Genomic DNA, 19,751 nt, shown 5'->3' on the forward strand with positions numbered 1-19,751 from the left:
GAACCTTCATCTCACTTGCCCACTTCTAATCTAGCCCTTAAACCTTTTATAAGCATGCTTTTCCCTCTACCTTTCCATATCCAGGGCTCTAAGTTTACCCGTTACTGTATATTTTTCACACTTTTAGTTCATTCATTAATAATTAACTCAGTAAATATTTAATCCACACTAAGTAGAACTTTGCTAAGAACTGAATGTATGATGGTGAGCAAGAGGGTCTTTGCCATCATAGCGCCACGACAGAAGTCTAATGAGACACAAATGTATAAACATGGGATTACAATTGTGGGTAGAAAGTTCTGTGATAGGATAAGCATAGACTGTTAGGAGAACATAGGTGTAGAAGAGCTTAATATATGTTAATGTCACAGAGAAGGCTTTTAAAAGTAACACTTTATATAGAGAGACAGAGCTAACTATGGAAAGAGCTTCTTGAAGAAGATGAATGGAGAAAAAGAGACATAAATGGTTAGGATGGAATTTCAGAGCAAGAAGTGAGAGAGAAATTAAGATAATCCAAGCAGAGGGGAAGTAGTAAAGATGAGGCTGAAGCTACATTTGTTATTATCAGGAGTTTGAACTGATCCTTGAAATGATCAGATATTTAAAGATAATAAACAGGAAAATACAGGTTCAAATTTTACTCTAGAAATGTTCTGGTTATAATGTAGAGAACAGATTGATAAGTGTTCACAATAAGAACAGATTGTGAAAAGTGAGACAAAGTAAGACTATTGTAATAACTGAGCAAAGAGTTGGTGTGGCTTGCTCAAAGGTAAGGTAGCTTTGGGAGTCAAAAGGAGAGTATTGATGAAATGGAATCCGTAGGTTTTGATTAGCTATAGAGTGGTGGGGGGTCAGTGCTGAAGAAAAAAAAGGAGATAAAGTTTTATTGTAGGTTTTTGAATAGAAAATTATGTATATTGGATGTTGATCTCGTTTACTGAAAAAATATAACCCCCAAAAAAATACATGACAGGAGAAATGATACATTCATTCTGCTGCACATTGAGTTTGAGCTATCTCTGAAACATTCAAAAGAGTATTACTAATGTGTGCTTAGTGGTTTGAAATATTCGTCAGATGCACAAAAGAGACATCTGGACTTAATATATATTTAGGAGATACTGGAATGTAGGAAATTTTGAAGACATGGGAGTGAATGAGATCACACAGAGTAGTTGCTCTTAATTGCAAGTTCCTGATTGAGAACCACTGGCCCACACAAAGCCTAGGACAGAGCGCTAAAGAAAGGAATGGGTAGAGGAGCGCTCAGTGGTGCCTCATAAGGAGTGACTAGAAATGCACAAATGCAAATCAGAGCAGCTAGTAGTATACATTTGGTTGACTGTGTTAAACATTTCAAAGAATCAAATGAAATTAAGGCTTGAAAGGTTTTTGTTGGATTTAACGATAAATTTATTATTGAAGCAAAAAAGCTTTGTCCTTTCCCTATGATGTCTAAGGTTTCAGCTAGATAATTCGGAGTCCAGAGGCTAACATCATCCAAAGGCTTGTTCACTTCACTCACATATCTGGTAGTTAATGTGGGCTGCAGGCTAGTGGCTTCAGCCTTTTCTCCACTTGGGCCTCTCCATGAGGTCACTCTGCATGGGATAGTTTGACTTTCTCACAGTATGGTGGTTGATTTCTCCACAGAAAGCATCCCAATTAAAGAAGAATGTTATGTTCCAGGTTGAGAGTCATAAACTTGTGGTGTGAGTTCCTCTTACAGAAAACATCCTGGATGTACCCACCTCATGGGTTTTTATGAGAATTAATGAATGGTTAAAATTGTGAAGTTCTTAGATATAACTTATATAAGTGTCACATAAGTGTTTACTAAATAAATAAAACAATGAATTAAACTCAGCTGCAGAGAGTTAGGCATATGTAAAAAAAGGGATAACGAGACAAATGATTTTAGATCATTTTGATGTAGATAATGATTGAAATAGTAGGTTGTGGGGTACATGGAACAACTATAAATAGAAGGACCAAGAATGTGAATGTGATGAAAACTAAGAGTAGAAATTGATAGAGTAGGCCTGGCATGGTGGCGCATGCCAGCACTTTGGGAGGCCGAGGCAGGCGGATCACCTGAGGTCAGGAGTTCGAGACCAGCCTGGCCAACATGGCGAAACACCGTCTCTATTAAAAATACAAAAACTTAGCCAGATGTAGTGGCAGGCACCTGTAATCCCAGCTACTCTGGAGGCTGAGGCTGGAGAATTGCTTGAACCTAGGAGGCAGAAGTTGCAGTGAGCAGACATCGTACCATTGCACTCCAACTGGGGCAACAAGAGGGAAACTCTATCTCAAAAAAAAATTGATAGAATTGTTAGTAGTAGAAGAGAGTAGTAGAGGTCTCAGTAATATTACAGGAAAAGAGTGAAAACATAATTGCAAATGAGTTTGAAGCCTGTATTTATAAAATAGGACACCTAAGCCTAATTTTTTTTTGAAATGTAATAGAGGAGAACAAGTTGTAGGTATGTGAATACGAATTCCAAAAGTTAAGAGTTGGTGAAGGACTTCAAAGCTGATCAAGGAACTGAGAGATTAAAGGGTTAGGTGAACCAGCTGTAATGATGATTTGGATTAGACTGGAGAAAAAGAAATTGAGCCATGTGTCAAAGTTGTGAATAAATAAGGAAGGATGACAAGGATGTTGATAGACATGAGCATTGACCAGAAATAGGAGGTGATATAGCTAGATATAATTAACCTCTATTTTCATCTTACTGCTTCCCATTTATTCAATTTTTCAGTGCATGATTTCAACAACTGCCAATACGCTGATGACTCCCAGATCTACATCATCTATTCTTGAACTTCAGATTTGTATATTCAACTGTTACCTAGGCAACTCTCTGACTATACCAGAGGCACCATAAATTTGAACATGCCAAAAATGGAATTCATTTTATAATCTGAACCTTCTTAGCCTCTCACATTCTCTATTCCAGCTGATCTACCACCAACCATTCAGACTCATGTTAGAAACTCTGAAAATAACTCTTGATTTCTTCCTCTTTCTCATCTTGTATATCCAACCATGATCAAGTCCTGTCAATTTTATCTACTAAATATTTCTAGAAGTGGAAATCTCTTCTCATCTAGAAAGATTAGCCTAGATTGTCACCTAGATTGAGGATCCCTCACTTTTCACCTGAACTATAGGAGTCTTATAATAAGTCTTTCTTCTTCCAGTGTTGTCTCCTGCAAATATACGATTCACATACTTGTGTATATACCCAAGTTATCCATGCCATGGAAAGATGAACACATAATTCCCATTCTTCAGATATTTTTTTGGCTTCCCAATGCCTGCAGTTTAGAAGTCTGAGTTCTTCAGAGTATAAACAATATTCCATCACCTGACTCCTGTCCAACGCTCAGTTCTCATCTCTTACCATTCATGCCCCACATTTAATGGCCCAGTTACTCCAAACTGGTTTTTGTCCCTGACTATAAGACAAGACTCTTTCCTACCTCTTCACTTTTGCATCTGCTCTTTCCAATTCCTGGAGTGCCTTTGTTACCAACCTGATTAGACTCTACTCCCACTCTCTGCCTTTATACAGCAAGTTCCTAGTCATCCTCTAATTTTTTCCTTTATTTCTCTACTTTCAAGAAGTCTTTCCTGGGATTGAGAACCATCTTCTATACTCCTCAAGATATATTTATCATAGTACTTATCAACCATAGTGTAATTCATTTTTTTAAACATGTCTCCACCTGAATCCTTTGAATATATAATAGTGTACTATTTAATCTGTGTAGTCTATTGCTTATAGTTAAGTGCCTTGTACATGTTAGGCATTTAATAAATTCATATTGATAAATTTAAAGAATGGATGCTAAACACTTAACTAAATAAAACATGGAGGTTAACTGCAATATTTTGTTTATTAAATTATAGTCTCAAACAAAAATACTAAAATTGTCCGCAAATGACTTAAAACTCACTAAACCAAAAAGAAATTTATTTGTAATGTCCCCACTGAGTTGTTGTAAAAAGCTAAGAGGAGAAGTTTATAAGTAAGGCATCTTCTTAGTTGAAGCCTTTTTTGAAGATGTTGACATGCTTATGAATTCTTTCTGAATGCTTTTGGCTTTCTGAATTCTTCCTCCAAGTGACCAAATTTCAATAAGTTTTGGAGCACACCCAAGAAAAAAAGATAAATAGAATTACCCATATGGTTAGCATGCTTTTCTAGTTCTATAAACATGCAACAGATAACAAAAGTTATAAATATGTTAAATACCTTTCTATCCCACTGCTCCCTTAAATGAGTTGCACAGCCTGTAGGTTGATTGTACATTTATACAAATTTATAATGACAGATAATACTGAATCGCATATGATTAGCTACTTCATCTTTGAAAAGCTGCTATTCTTCCACTTGCTAACAATGAAAAGGTGAATTCATTAAAAGATACTGAAAGCATCTTTATGCTCTGATTAAAAATAAATTAAGAAGAGGCTTATAAACCCTATGAAAAAGAGAATCAATCAATGACAGTGTCCATGTATAGTCAGTTGAGTTGGAACTGGTGATAATTTCCAATAAAAATACAGTCTTTTAAGAGGAAGTACAGCTGTTATTTCAGAATTGCAGTCTTCATTGAGCCACTATACCAGATTGAATAGGGATAAAGAGGCATTTCATGTGTTATCAGACAGATTTCTAAAAAAGAGTTCAAGGACAGCTAAAAGCAGAAAAATGTTAAATATATGTGAGTTGTTTATTAATCCTGACATTTTAAAAAATCTGTAACTTCAAAGCATTCCGGAAAAATAGTTCAGGGAATCCAACTGTGCAAAAGCAGTATGGTCCATTATAGAGATAAACTCAGTACATCTGTTTCGCTGGAACATTAAGAGCTTGTGAATTAGGTTGTAAAATGCACGAATGAGAGACCAATTTTATATAAGTTTTGTTGTCATTTTATGTCCTCCCTTATCTCCATGTCTACATACATCTCCTTGCAATTAATATTCTTAAAGGAAACTGGATTTGATTTTTAGAAGTCTCATATGTTTAGTTTGTTGGCAGTGACTCTTTCTATCATCTGGGCTCCAGAGGACATCATTGACTTCTTCGCAAATGTAGTTATATGTAATTTGCTTTCTGTTTACATGCAAAGGGAAATTTTAGAGTTATCTTCAGATGTTTGTGTCTGATTATGGGAAACAGAAATATTTCTAGTCATGTAAAATATTTGAAGCAACTACATATATGTTTATTTAGCAGCAAGCATTTATTAAGCACCAACAATGTGTCAGGAACATAAGTAGCAAAAGGAAAATAAGGAATAACTCTTAACTAGGGTTTAATAAATATTTCTTGAGTATGCTATGTGCCATGCCTGGCCTATGCTTTGAGTATGACCGTAAATAAGAAAGATACAGTCCTTGCAGGAGTGTTCAACATCATGCCAATGGATCTTAACCAAATTGAGATCAAAATAAACCATTTCTGATGAGAGGAGCAGCCAGAATTATTGAAAAGAATAAAGAAGGAAAATTCCTTTGGTAGTTTTCTTAAACATCAAATAGCTCCACAGATGCTAGTGATGAGTAGAAAGGGGGCCTTTAGGAGTGTTAGAAATACTGAAAATAATTTGATGCTGTTGCACAAGAGTTAACATAAAAGACAACCCACTGATTTTGAAATCCCAGGACAATTTTTGGAAGAAAATAAAGAGTTCTTCCTACTGTCAGATGGATCACACTATTATACAGAACACAACTTTCTCATATCCACAAAAAGAAGAGTCAGACATTCTTTCCTATTGAATTGGGCAACAGAAGAGATTGTTGAGAGACCATCTCTTTAAAACTTTGCATAGAAGAATAACTCAAAAAGACATCAATTTTAATAGTGTAGGTATCAAATATATGAAACTTACCAATGTCCTATTTACAAACTCTCAAAGGATTCAAGCCTTGGAATGCAGTAACTAAAGCCATTTCTTTATATTGTTATCTAATATTTCACATTCAATTTGAATATAACAAAAATGACATTGACTAGCTCTGCGGTTTACTGACCCTTGTGAACAGAGGAAAAATGAGAGTAATTCCCTGTGACAGGTTAACTCGACTACAAAGACAGGTTTTTTTCTACATTCTGTTCTTACAGGTATTATATTAAAATGGCTCTCCATAATTTTTATTTAGGCTTAAACAACATCTCTTATTGTTGTTAATTGTGATTGGCAGTCCTTAATAAAGGGACCACAATGCATTCTGAGTGCTGTCACATCCACCTGAGAATTTCCCCATGCTGATTTAAAACATGACAAAATGCCCATTTTCTTTCTTGTTATCACACAATTCTTCACAACTAATAAAAAAAGTTGAACTTTCATGCTGAAAGTGAATGTTCAAATTCTACCAATAGTGAACAGTAATTTGTTTACTGGAAAACAGTGCCATGATTTTAAGCTGTGAATGCATTGGTTTGCCTTCCCAATGAACTGTGATGAACTCCTAAGCAATTATGCTATGAACTGTATGCATATATGGCCCTGAAAATTGTTTAGCTCCAACGTCACATGACCTGAGTCAGAAAATCCTTTCTCATGTTCAACTGGGCTTTTGAAGAGTTAAAAGAAATCAAAGAACATGAGGCAAAAATCATATTTCTTCTTATAAAACAAGAACTAGTACAATCAACATCTTCTTTGACTCCTTTGAACTACCTGTGAATATGTTCCATAATTAAATGTACTATTTCAGTATTTTACAAAACAAAGAAGCTGTTTCCTAAGAGACAATAAAAAATTGAAGGGTGATTTTGAGAAACTATTTTTAAATCTAAATTTAAATGATAGAACAAGCAGGTGCTATAGATTCTTTAAAATAGTATTATCTGACATCTGAGTAGAACTCAGTGTTTTTACAGTACCATATTACAGTTTCCTTCAGCTTAAGTAATAAAAATGGGAACAAACGTCCCCAACATAAATTTATCCTAAAGCTGATTTAGGATTGGTTTAAGTTAAAGTATTGGGCTCAAGGGACAGCAGGTGGTGGTACAGAACATTATTTAAATTATTTCAAACATAAATTTGAAAATTCAATTTCTGTTTGACGTGCCCAAACCTGAATCCATTTCCCCTTTGTATATGAATATGTAATTAGAGGTTTAATAATGATGGCTATATTTTTAAAGCATAGGAAACTGACCAGAGCCTTCAAAAACAAAGTCAACATGTTTTGAAAATTAAGACTCTTAGCATTTAGCCTAGCTCTAAAATGCATCCTTATAACCCAACTATCATGGACATGATAGTATATTTAAAATTTCCATCATCAACTTTAAAAAATTATTGGTCATAAAGTCCTTATGACATTTTCTTAAATACCCTTGAAAGTGGTACAAACTTTTCTTGATTGTTTTTCACAATTATAAAGCAGAAAAATTTCAATGTGTAATAGAGAAGTATAAATACACATTATGTACCTCATTATATATATCAATGTCGCTTACTAGTGAACTACATTTTTATGGCAACTTTTTTGTGTCAAAATTTTAAAAAAGATAAATGCATGACCCACCAATGCACTGTAGACACATAAAGTTGTTCTTTGATTTTGACTGCACCCCAAATTTATAGAGTCTCTTTATATTTACAGCTCTGTATCTTAGACTCCAAATTAACAATCCATTTGGGATCACTACACACTTTATTCTATCTGCTTCAGTTGTTTTCTAGCAGTTAGTGTTTATATCCATTGTTTAAGCTCTACTTTAGCACGTCCTAAAAGTATATCTTCTGCCTTTACTATTTTAAATTCTTCATTCTCTAGTAAACACCAACTTGGATATTAAACAAGAATTATTTAACTAGTCACAGAGGTGAATAAGACAGCATGATGGCTGTTTTCATGAAGCTTAGAATATACAAGTGACACAAACTAGGAAGCATGCAACTCCATCATAAAATCATAATTATCATGCTAAGGAAACACAAGACACCACAAGCATGGAATTCACAGATATCCTGCTATTTAGCACACTGCAACTGGGTCAAATACATACTAAGTTGTGTTACTGAAAGAATGGAACACAGACCACGAACCAATTTTTTACCTAGTCACAAAGGAAGAAACAAATTGTTCAAATAATTCACTTGATCTTTGCTTCAATAGAGTGTCGGATTATTTAAAATTTTAGTTTATCTATAAAAGTGTATGATTCAGTAACATAAACATCTAATTAAATTACTATTTTCATGTCTTTGTGTTTCCTTGAGAGACAGCTGAGTTTACAATCCTGTTTTTTACCACTTACTAGCTATATGATATTTGACAAGTTTTTTAACCTCTAGGTGATTCAGTTCCCCAGATAATAATTACTGACTTCATCAGGTGTTTGAGAAAATTAAAATAACTTATGGATATAACACTATTAGAACTGTATTCATGACATAAAATAGGCACAGAACATTGTAGTTATTATTTCCTCACTGTTTCTGAAGGCCACAGCAAGAGATAGAATCAGCCATATTGTTTAATCCTTCTATATTCATCATTTACTTCCAGAAAATAAGCATTAGTTTAAAAAAGCATAGTGTAATCAAGCATAAGGAAATGTATTAGGAAAACTTGTTTAGCTAATGAAAATGTTTATAGTAAAAACCATATGCTAATAAACTCACAATAACTTTATGTCATTCAAGCAAATATGAAAAACTACAAAAACATTTTTCCCTGTTTAAGCATGTCATTACTACGTGTTTTTATAATAGACTATAGCCAGGAATACAAATTAATGAACCCAAATTGAGTGGAATTATAAGTTGTGATTCAATATGTTTGCAATTTATGTAGTAAATCCTTTGGGTCTCATAAAGACTTAGATTTTGGGGGGATTAGTATCCTATAAAAACAGTGCATTTAGGGATTTGTTTCGGGAATTATATCTTGAGGTTTGCAACTAAAATAGCACAATATTAAGCATAAACATTACAGGAAGGCTAATTCTTCTAAACTAAGCAATGTTCACAAACTGCCACTGATGGCAGTCTGAAACCATATGGGCTTTTTCCAGTTAACATGATGATGATGATGATGATGATGATGATGATGAAATTTCTTTTTTAATTTTGGTGTTCTCATAGTATTGATGCAGGGCAGGCAAGCCCCAAAGTGGAGCTTAGCCTGCTGGGTTCTTGGATTTGCTCAGGAAAGAATTCCAGGGCAAGACAAAGGTAGAAGAAAACTGCTTTATTGAAGATGCAGTGTTGTTAGAGCTCTGCCACTGCCCCTGTAGAGCAAGGCTACCCTCTGGTCAAAGAGTAGCAGCTCAGGGCAGTTTTTCAGTCATATTTATAACCCACTTTTAATTGCATGCAGATTAGGGGACAGTTCATGCAGAAATGTCTAGGGAAGGGGTAGTAACTTTTGGATCATTGAGTCATTACATGGAAAGGGGCAGTAACTCCCGAGTGTCACCATGGTAAATTGACTTGACAGGCTGGTGGGCATGTCTTATTACAAGCTGCTTCTGCCCTGGGCCTGTTTTAGCCAGTCCTCAATCTGGTTCAGTGTCTGAGCTCAGCCTCTGGAGTTGAATCCCACCTCCTACCTCAGTATCAATACTGAAAACTAAATGTTTTATAATTTTAAAATATGTTAATAGCTATTTGATAGTTTAATATGTTAATAAAACTAAAAACAATCTTGTCAATTATATATAAACATAACCTATGTTAAATATGGATTCAAAGAAAGCGTTAAGCTTAACAGAATTACTGAACTCTGGTTTCATTGTAAACTTAAATGTAATACATATTGTAAATACCTATGAAATACAATTTAACATATTAGAAAGTTATAAAGCATCTTGTTAAGTATCTATTCCCACAATTTTATGTTATTGCAACACTAAAATACACCACGCCAGATCTGAAAACAAATTCTCAGTAAAAAGTGAATTTTGTGACTTTGATCTGAGAAAAAGTTCATGATAGTATTCTGAGTTCAGTTTGAAGCGAAGAACATGCCATGCCAGATTGCAAAAGTTGGTTCTGGATTTAAACCATCTTTGACATTATTTGATTAATATAAACAATCTGAAATAAATGAATTTATACAATTAAAATTATTGAAAAGGAAAATTATCTTTAGATGTTTTTTCCAAATATTGTTTTAACACCAATTTTGCTGAGAACAATGACCAAGTTCCTAAACCAGCAACCAGTTTTTGCCTAAAATAATTTTTAAGAAGTCTGTATTTCATATAAAGGTGATTCAAACTTTGTTGGCTTTTAAATTTTCAAATAGTATGACTTCTTCACATAATTATCTACAAAGCTATAAGGAACTGTTGATGGCATTCTATTCTAACTTAGATCCTCTTTGATACCATTATAGTCTCTTCTAAATATAAAAGTAATTTTGCTATATCAGCAGGGACTGTCCACAAGTACCACGCTTCTGTGTTATATTTGTACTGACTAAAGGGTTAAGTCCACTTAGCCTTTAGTCCTCTGCCTTACATCACCACCCAAGGAGTGCTATAATCCTCTAGAAATGCATTGCCTGCAGTGTTGCACTGCTTAATAAATCACTCTATCTTATTTATCTTTCTCTTGACATATATCTAGCAGCAGGAACCATTATCCTGTGACACTGTTAAGTTCTATTGACATTTTCTCTTAATTAACTACACTAATTTTTACACTGGAAATAAACTTCCTTTATTTAATGCTGTCTTAAACAAAGGAAGTGTTAAACTTGTCATGCGTGCATCGTCATAACATATTTTGAAATAAGTGAAATGTCTTTGTTACCTTTCCAGAAGACCAGTTTATTCTGCTGAGAAAACAAGTTTGTACTTAATAAAATCATATTGCTTCATTTTTTCTAAACTCATCAGACATCTTAATGAATATATAAGAGCCCAAAAATATTTGTCTGAATTCCTATGTGATACATATCCCTTCAGTCATTTGAACAAATTTTACTTAGTTTCATAAATTGAGAAAAGCATTTTTTTCACATTAAGCATACATTATATATCTTAGAACCAAGCGTTTTGGGTCTAAATTAAAGATCATTCAACACTTAGTGTATGTAATATGCCAGGCACTATTCAGGCTGTTGGCGCTATATTTGTGAGAAAAACACACATATATTCATGCCTTCATGGAGCTCATCTTCTAGTAGAGGGAGACTGGTAACAAATAATAGCCATAATAAATAAATAAATAAGCTACATATAACAGAACCTAAATGCTATAGAAAGAGTAGTTCAGAGTAAGGAGAATTGGAAGTATGTATGGAACTGTTAACAATTTTCAATTTGTTGCAGTAAGCCTCTTTGAGACTTTGATACTGAACAAAATCCTGAAGGATAGGAAGGAATACGCTTTATAGATAGATATCTGGAGGAAAGATGATCAGGTACAGGGAAGTGTAAGATGCAAAGTTTCTGCTTGAAGAGGCCAGAAGGATAGTTTAGTAGGAGATGAGGTCAGAGAGGTCCATGAGTTCAGATGAGATTGACCTTTGTAGACTTTCCCATTTACTCTGAGAGGAATGGAGAATTATGGAGTGCTTTAAGAAGAGAAGTGACAGGACAAACATTTGCACAAATATGTAATTGTAATGGGAAGCATTGACAAACTTTTCTAGACCTATTCTATTTTCCACATCTGGCATATTTGAGGATTTAATACTTGCTTCAAAAATACAGATTTGTATCTAAAAGAGTCATGACTGTATTTTATAGGTATACAAATGTACACCTATTTAGGTAGATATATGCTGGTTGCAAAACTCAGCCGTTGTACATTTAAAAAACTTTACCTCCAAGATCCAGCCATAATGTTTCCTACTCTGCAGATCAGGCACATATGGTTATCCATTTTGGAACACATGTTAACAAGTAAATCAGGAGATACGTCTCATTCCCAGCTGTATTTGTGGTGATGACTCCTGAAGAAGGCCACTCTTTTCTGAGAAATGTTTCCTGGTCCTTTTGGTAGAGAAGGTACAGAGAGAAAGCAAAAGTGCAGGCATTTTCAGTTTATTTTTTTCTTCTCAATCAGCCTAGTTTCTTTCTGGGAAGAATAAATGCAATTTCACAAAATTAGTTTACCTGTTTACTTGAAATATATTTGGTAAGAAATATACGTATATATATATATAGTAAAAAATTCTTTGCTACATCAAATCAATCTACTGATAATGCCTTTCAGAGTAGAATTAAACAAGCCTTTCTCTTTAGAAAATTCTTCCTGAAAAGAAATTAAATTGAATATATTTATTAGTTTTATTTATTTAAAATGTATATATACCTTCTATTTACCCATAAAGATCTTAAAATCTGCTAACATTCATAATAGCAGTGCATTCTTCTGTTTCACTCACAGAAAAAAAAAAAAGGAATAACCTTCTATCTCCAATCTTCCTTACCAAGGCCAGCTCTTTCCATTTAAAAATTTCTTGATTTTTAAATTTTCAGTCATTTGGTCACAAAAGGCCATCTGGAGTAAAAGATTAAATAGACACTAACTTCAACCACAGTAGGAATCTGTAAACTCAGCATTATCCTTCAGAAAACCTTCCTTTGAAAATGATGTACAGTTCTTCCATTGGGGCTGCAACTAATCTCTAAGCTATCGAGAAAACAAGGTCAGATCTTCTGTTGACACAGGAAATAGTGCAACTGGTCCCCTGTAGTTATTGCAAATAGTTGTATAGATTAGTGACACTTCTGAAAAACTAAATATCTTTAAATGGGTCTTTAATATTCAATCTTCTAAATACAGGGAAGAGGTTTAGGTTAAAAAGTGAAAATTAAAATGTTCACTCTGATGTTCATTGATTTTTAATTTTTTTCTTCTGAGCTGTTATTGACCCAAGTGACATTCTACAAATGCTGACTTAAATTAGGTTAAGCAAGTTGAAAATTATATTTGATGACCTGAATAATTCATTAAAAAGGATAGGCATATAAAAGCCTAGTTTAGTAACACAAACACATTTTTATAATAATGTAAGATATTGAATCTGGCCACATACAGTGTCCAGGATGGACACTTTTAAGTTGGAATGAGTAACTTCCTTGCTACTAAATTATATACAGTACATATTTAACTGATGAACCAAAAGAGAGTAGTTTGGCTAAGTAAAAGTCATTCCCAGCACTAAAAGGCAATTTAACATGCATTTACACCCAGGAAACTTAGGAAATGAACAGTAATTGCAGAGGTCAAACTTGTAAGCTGGCTGTGCTTACTTGTTTCACTCCAAGACTTGACAGCAATGCAATTTAATCCTCAAATCTGTGACTACCTGAGACTATCATTTAATTGAGGGAGCTTATCAACTAAGAAAATTATGAACAATTGCACAATTGCACTAGTTTATATCTAAGGTGTAGATAATTCCATTTACCAAATGAATATTATCATGATGTGTTGTGAGTTTATAACTTAACATATTACATACATGTGTGTATGTGCACACATATATCTTATTTCTCCTTTAGGGGACTATCTCTCCCTGGTTTTTCATGTAGTTTCATAAACTTTCTAACACTAATTGACAAAGTTAAAAACAAATAATTGTGTAATGCACAGATGGCAGAAAGTAAGCAAAAGTGTATGATTTCAAAAACAAACATCTACAAGCTATATTCTTATTAATTTACTTTTACATTTTAAGTATTAGCTAAACAGTCTTAAGAGCCATTTTCATATAAAATAGTACATTTTTATATTTTCTTTTATGATATTATAAAATGTGACTCATTCTTAGTGATGTTAAAACAAACAAGTAACACAATGTTAGATGTGCAATTTTGTCTACTCTATTTTACAAATCTTTTAGCAATATAATTAAAAATATTTGAAATCAGGGAATTCAAAGGAAGTGAAGGAATGAGAAAAGCCTAGTGGAATAAAGATATTATTTTCCTTTATTAAAATATAGGTTTAATTTTTAAATGGGAGCATCTGGCATTAGTGAAATAAAATGTAACCTCACAGATAAAACTTTGTTATTAAAACTCTTTTCCTTCCTTCGTTTGCTTCTGTGCAGATGATATTTTGATAATTTCCTCTGAAAGTAACAGAGGCTATGCTGCTGCTTATAGATAGGCTGTAACGGGGAGAAAACCCATTATCTTTCAACTCTTAAACTGTCTCTTCATAAGATAAGCATTTCAGAAACTGTTGCATTCCATAACTCACCTTCTATTTTTATCCCTCAGTTTTTAGTTGACTAAATTACCAAAAACAAAACTGATGGTACAAATTCTCTAACAGGTCTAAGGGATTTGAAGACTCAAATGAAGCTTACAGAGATCCCAACTGGCTGATCTAGTACTTTTCATCTTTGATTTGGTGTGTAATTGGTTATCAAGATGTGTTTGCTAGAAAATTTACCCTTTACACAAAGAAATATGGAAATTTTAGCTTGAAACTATTCTCAAAATTATACATATTTTTCAAGTTTAAGACATATTCCTTATTCATTACTTTATTCATTGTTATTTGTTCTCCTGAATTCAATTTTTTTTTTTTTTTTTTTTTTTTTGAGACAGAGTTTCACTCTTGTTGCCCAAGCTGGAGTGCAATGACGCGATCTCGGCTCACTACAACCTCCGCCTTCTGGGTTCAAGCGGTTCTCCTTCCTTAGCCTCCAAAGTAGCTGGGACTACAGGCACATGCCACCACGCCAGTTAATTTTTGTATTTTTAGTAGAGACGGGGTTTCTCAATATTGGTCAGGCTGGTCTCAAACTCCCAACCTCAGGTGATCCGCCTGCCTTGGCCTCCCAAAGTGCTGGGATTATAAGCGTGCTGGCCTCCCAAAGTGCTGGGAGGCTGAGGTGGGCAGATCACCTGAGGTTGGGAGTTCAAGACCAGCCTGACCAACATGGAGAAACCCCGTCTCTACTAAAAATAAAAAATTAGCCAGGCATGGTGGTGCGTGCCTGTAATCCCAGCTACACAGGAGGCTGAGGCAGGAGAATCATTGACCCCAGAAGTCGGAGGTTTCAGTGAGCTGAGATCACATCATTCATTGCACTCCAACCTGGGCAATAAGAATGACACTCCATCTCAAAAAAAAGTTAAAATTTTATCAGCAAATGATCTCTCAGGGTATAACTTTTAACCACAATTAAAGAAATGTTAGATTAGACTTAATCCATATACATTAAAAATATGAAATACTACTGAGTATATAATTCCTTTATTTAAAGCAACAATAAGAGCGTTTCATTCACATAGTTAAATGGTCAATGTGGTAGATATTCTCCTTATTTATCCTGAGTTTAAAAAATAAACTTATCAGATAAAAATGAGGAAAAGGAGTATTCCAGACATTTCAAAGTTTAAGATGGTAAACACTGTGAGGATGCCATTTTTGCATATGAATGGAACAAAGATTGGAGATAAGACCAGAGAAAATGTTAGGGGCCAGATTACAGAGATGCTCAGGTAAAACACAAAGAAAATTGACTTTATGTTACAGAAGATAGATATTTATTAAAGATGTTTCATCATAAAACTGGCCTAATAAAATTTATGTTTTAAAACTGAACTGTTTGGAGACAGTATGAAGCATGAGTTGAAGGTTATGAGACTGTCCAAGTAGAATAGCTGAAGGAATGCAAAGCTGGAAAATCAACCACCACCACTACCACCACAAAAACGGAAGAAGGAATAGAAAAGAGAATAAAGCAGAAACACACACGACAGGACTTAGTGCCTGAAGGGGTGTCAAAAAACCGTAAATATATTAATATGTATGCAACAGTGGTTTCATACTGCACATAATGCTGTTAAAATTAAATTACTAGTACATCCTTGACAACTATTTTTTTCTTTAGCTATTTTTTCCTGTAGCATTATTTGTTGTCTATATAAGACTGTATTATTTGTATGTATGTGTATACATAAATACAATTTCTTTGCCAACTTCCTTATTATTACATGTTTATACAATTATAAATAATCATTCTAGTGGTTCAATCTTTGTGCACATCCATGGTCATTTTCTGAAGGAACTATCCTAGATATGCAGCTTCTGAGTTAAATGATATGTATGCATCTAAGACATGATACTTTCAGCCAAACGTTGTACCATACTTCAAATTTTTACATTTCAACAATTAAAATCACATAAGTTTTAATAGACTTTAAAAATATTTATTTAGAAAAGTAATTGTAAATTAAAATAATGTAAAATTCAGCTTTACATTATTTTATCCCACTAGATATTGAGAAGAAGCTTAAATATATTCAAACAGTTGAAACTACTTGGACATAAAACATGAGAACTCTGCACACCTTAAAAATTACCTAAATCATTTGGACAAAAATGTTTGAAACTTGTTACTGATAATGTAAATGTTAAAAACACAGACAAAAGGCAGACTGAAATTTAGATCGAACCTTTATATGTGTGTTGTTGGTGTTTATAAAGGTATAAAATGATACCACGTAATGCAAGAAGGCTATAACTAATTCATGTTGCTTCCTCAGTTAATATGTTCACATAAAAACTACCCAAGACGTCTATTTTTTGAATAGCAGCTTGAATTTTCAAATATTATAAGAGTCTCTTGTATATTGCCATATGTGCATAGAAAAAAATTTTAAGTCTGTGAAACTTGGAAAAAGCAGCAAATACATATTTTTTTTCTATTTTCAATAAATTTATGCAGAGAAGCAGGGTGAATGAATGCCTTTAGGGGAAAGGAAAGCAAAAAAGTAACTCACCATTTTGTTTGCATGTACAATTTATACATTGAAAGAGCTATTCACTAGCATATAATCTATTATATGTAAGATTACATAAAAAGTTATTTGCCTAAGTAATTAAAAAAGAAAATATAAAAACAATTTATAATTCCAATACTGGGTGCTTAGGATTTTCTTATGATTCAATTAGAAGTTTATATACTACTGTTAAAATAGAGAAATGACAGATGCACTTGTTGAGTTATCACAAGAACATGAAGTTAAGATACGTAGAATCACAGCCTGCCTCCTAGAACAACTCTGAGGACAGAATTATTCACCTATTACTTCTCTTATGTATTTGTCATTAGAATATCTTGTCATTGCAATATTACCTTCCTTCTATTTTCTTTACATCTTCCAAGATCATCAATTAATTATATTGGTTATGTTTTAAGTTGATTGCTTTTTAGAACCATCTAAATAACTTGGTCTTAGGAAATTATTTCCAACTCAAAATAATGGGGAATTTTTCTGAGTCTTATAGATAAACTCTTATTCTGTTTGTTTTAAATTTATTTGCTTGAACCTGCCCTAAATTTTTAGTGTAAGAAGCCCATGATCTAAACCTATTTATTCTAGTCATTGAGGAGAATAGAGGGAGAAAACAAAATGGAAATAATAAATCAGAACCCTTGGTGGAAGAAGTGGTGCATGTTCTGGGAGGCGGAGACACCAGGAGGCTTCTTAAATTCTCTGACATATGTCACTCCCTGCCTGGTTTTCTCCCTTCCCTATCATAGCCTGTGATCATATATTGTATTATTTCCCACTCCTCTATGATATTCATCTTGGGTTAGGAAACCCAATATTGCTTTTCTAGTCACACCATAAGGCTGTTGTGAAAATTAAATAAGAATGCACTTCCAAAACACTTAAAACAATGCATAATGCCTTAGTAAATGCTTAGCAAATAGAGGCTTTCGTATTTTATTTCCTGACCTTTGCTTTGTAGTCTCCAACTCTCTAATCTTGATCTGAGTTTAACAAGTTTTTTGTTTTGTTTTGCAACTTCACCCTGATCCCCTTCCTTCCTGACCATACTTCCTCTTTGTTACATCCATGGTTTTGATTTACTGCTTCAGCCCAGCAAAATAACCTTGTTTCCTGATTTTCCTGTTGCTCATCAGTTCAATTCAAGTCCCTAACTCAGTGACTCCAGAAACTCTAAATTGGAAGTGTAAGAACTTCCTGGAAAAATTATTTTACCATTTTTAAATCTCTTATTCAAAAGAATATGTTGAAAAGGAATCAGAATAGAATCAATTTTTATCTTCAAATCTTTTTGATACCCTCCTAAGAACTTAAGCATAAGAGCTCTGTAAAACTGAAAATTATGGAAGAAGGGAAAATTCAAACTTAGGAAAGCTGATATTGTTTTGTAAGACTAGATTCATAATGTTAAATGATTCCCTTTTTCTCCATCAAATTATAAATCTAATGTATGCTCAATAAAGTCATTTTAATTTAAAACTAATCTCCAGTGGTGGTTAACAGGTTGCTGGTTTTAAATGACAATTTGGAGGCTTAAAAATGTATTTTAGACTTACTTTTGGCCCTTTTATCATTAAAACTGATTGAAAATGTATTGGCATTCTCTGACCTTTTAGAACAAATGACATACTTATGCATAAGGCTTAGTTTAGTAACCAGCCTCAGAAATTCCAAATTAAAAACTTCACTTTGAGATCCATTTCACTTTGATTCCTGTTGACAACTGCTGCTTACCCTTTGAACTTTCATGCTTCTGGGACTGGCAAAAATGGGTGCAATTTTCCTCAGAACTACTGGTTGATTGAATCTCTGAAAAATGGGGTTGCTAATGGCACTAGAATTTATATAGTGGTTTTATATAGTGGCTTAGGCCTCACTATAATTATTTTAAGACATTAAAAGCTAATACATCACTAGAGAGTGGCAGGTTCTGACTCAACTGCAATCTTGCTTCATGCTGTTTGACAAACGAGTAGTCATCTAGACAATATTTCCTCTTTCAGTGCCTTTCCCAGCCCTCATTTCATTGCCAGGTCTATAGTAAAATCAGTAGGTCAAAAAAAGGTATAAAAAGTAAAGAGAATAATTTTTGAGACCTTCTGCAAAGTAGCATTTGTATATATGTAAAGAATCATACTGTGTTCCTTATTCAGGCCATGCATTGTGTTCTTCCTTTGGTTGGTTGTTTATTTTATTGGTGAGCAAATAGGCAATTGATATAAAATGATGTGTTAAAAGTAGAAAACAAAACACCTACAGTGTAAATCAAGTAATTTAATACACAGAAAATATATAAAAAATACATGAAGTGTTAGATATGGTGGAAGTGAGAAGAACATACAGATGATATATAAATTGTCTTTTAAAATTGCAGTGTATCCCTCAATCATACTATCTGAAAGCTTTCTGAAGATATTAAGGGATTTGTTTGGATATCTTTCCCTCTTTTCAATTGAATTTCTAAACTTTCAAATGTTTTAATTTTGTAATATTAGATAGAAAATGCTTTCTACTATACATTTAAGCCTTTTTCCAGAATCCTAGCCTTACACCCTTATAAAATATTTAGCATATCTAAAGGCAAACCAGGAAAGAAAGAATTAGGCTACTTGGTTTCTCCCTTTTATTTTTTAACAAAACTTCTAAAATATCAAAATGGAACAGATATAAGAGCATGAATACAAAAGCTGAAGATATTTCTAAATATATGTGTGTGGTTTTGACAAAATGCTACCTAGTGGAAACAATACATGTGATGGGAAATATTCTGGGAGTCAATAAGTGTTTAGGATATATTCCTCCATCATCTTTGAAACTTATCCTCATATCAGTGTTCTGAAGATATAGTCTTATCTTTATCATTAACATTTATGAAGGTAGTTTTGATAGATACTGGAAAAGAGAACAGAAAAAGAAATAAACAAATACATTTTTGTTGCATATAAAAATAATGGGAAATATAAGGAAGATATGTGGCAG

The 19,751-nt window shown here is 33.4% G+C and overlaps 1 protein-coding gene across 3 annotated transcripts in view; it reads left to right on the plus strand.

Moving 5' to 3' along the window:
• Positions 1-19,751, plus strand: part of GRID2 (glutamate ionotropic receptor delta type subunit 2) — a 1,557,400-nt gene that overhangs the window by 1,215,125 nt on the left and 322,524 nt on the right. The window lies entirely within an intron of this gene.

This window comes from Macaca fascicularis, chromosome 5 (genome assembly GCF_037993035.2).
Source record: "Macaca fascicularis isolate 582-1 chromosome 5, T2T-MFA8v1.1".
Lineage (NCBI taxonomy): Eukaryota > Metazoa > Chordata > Mammalia > Primates > Cercopithecidae > Macaca > Macaca fascicularis.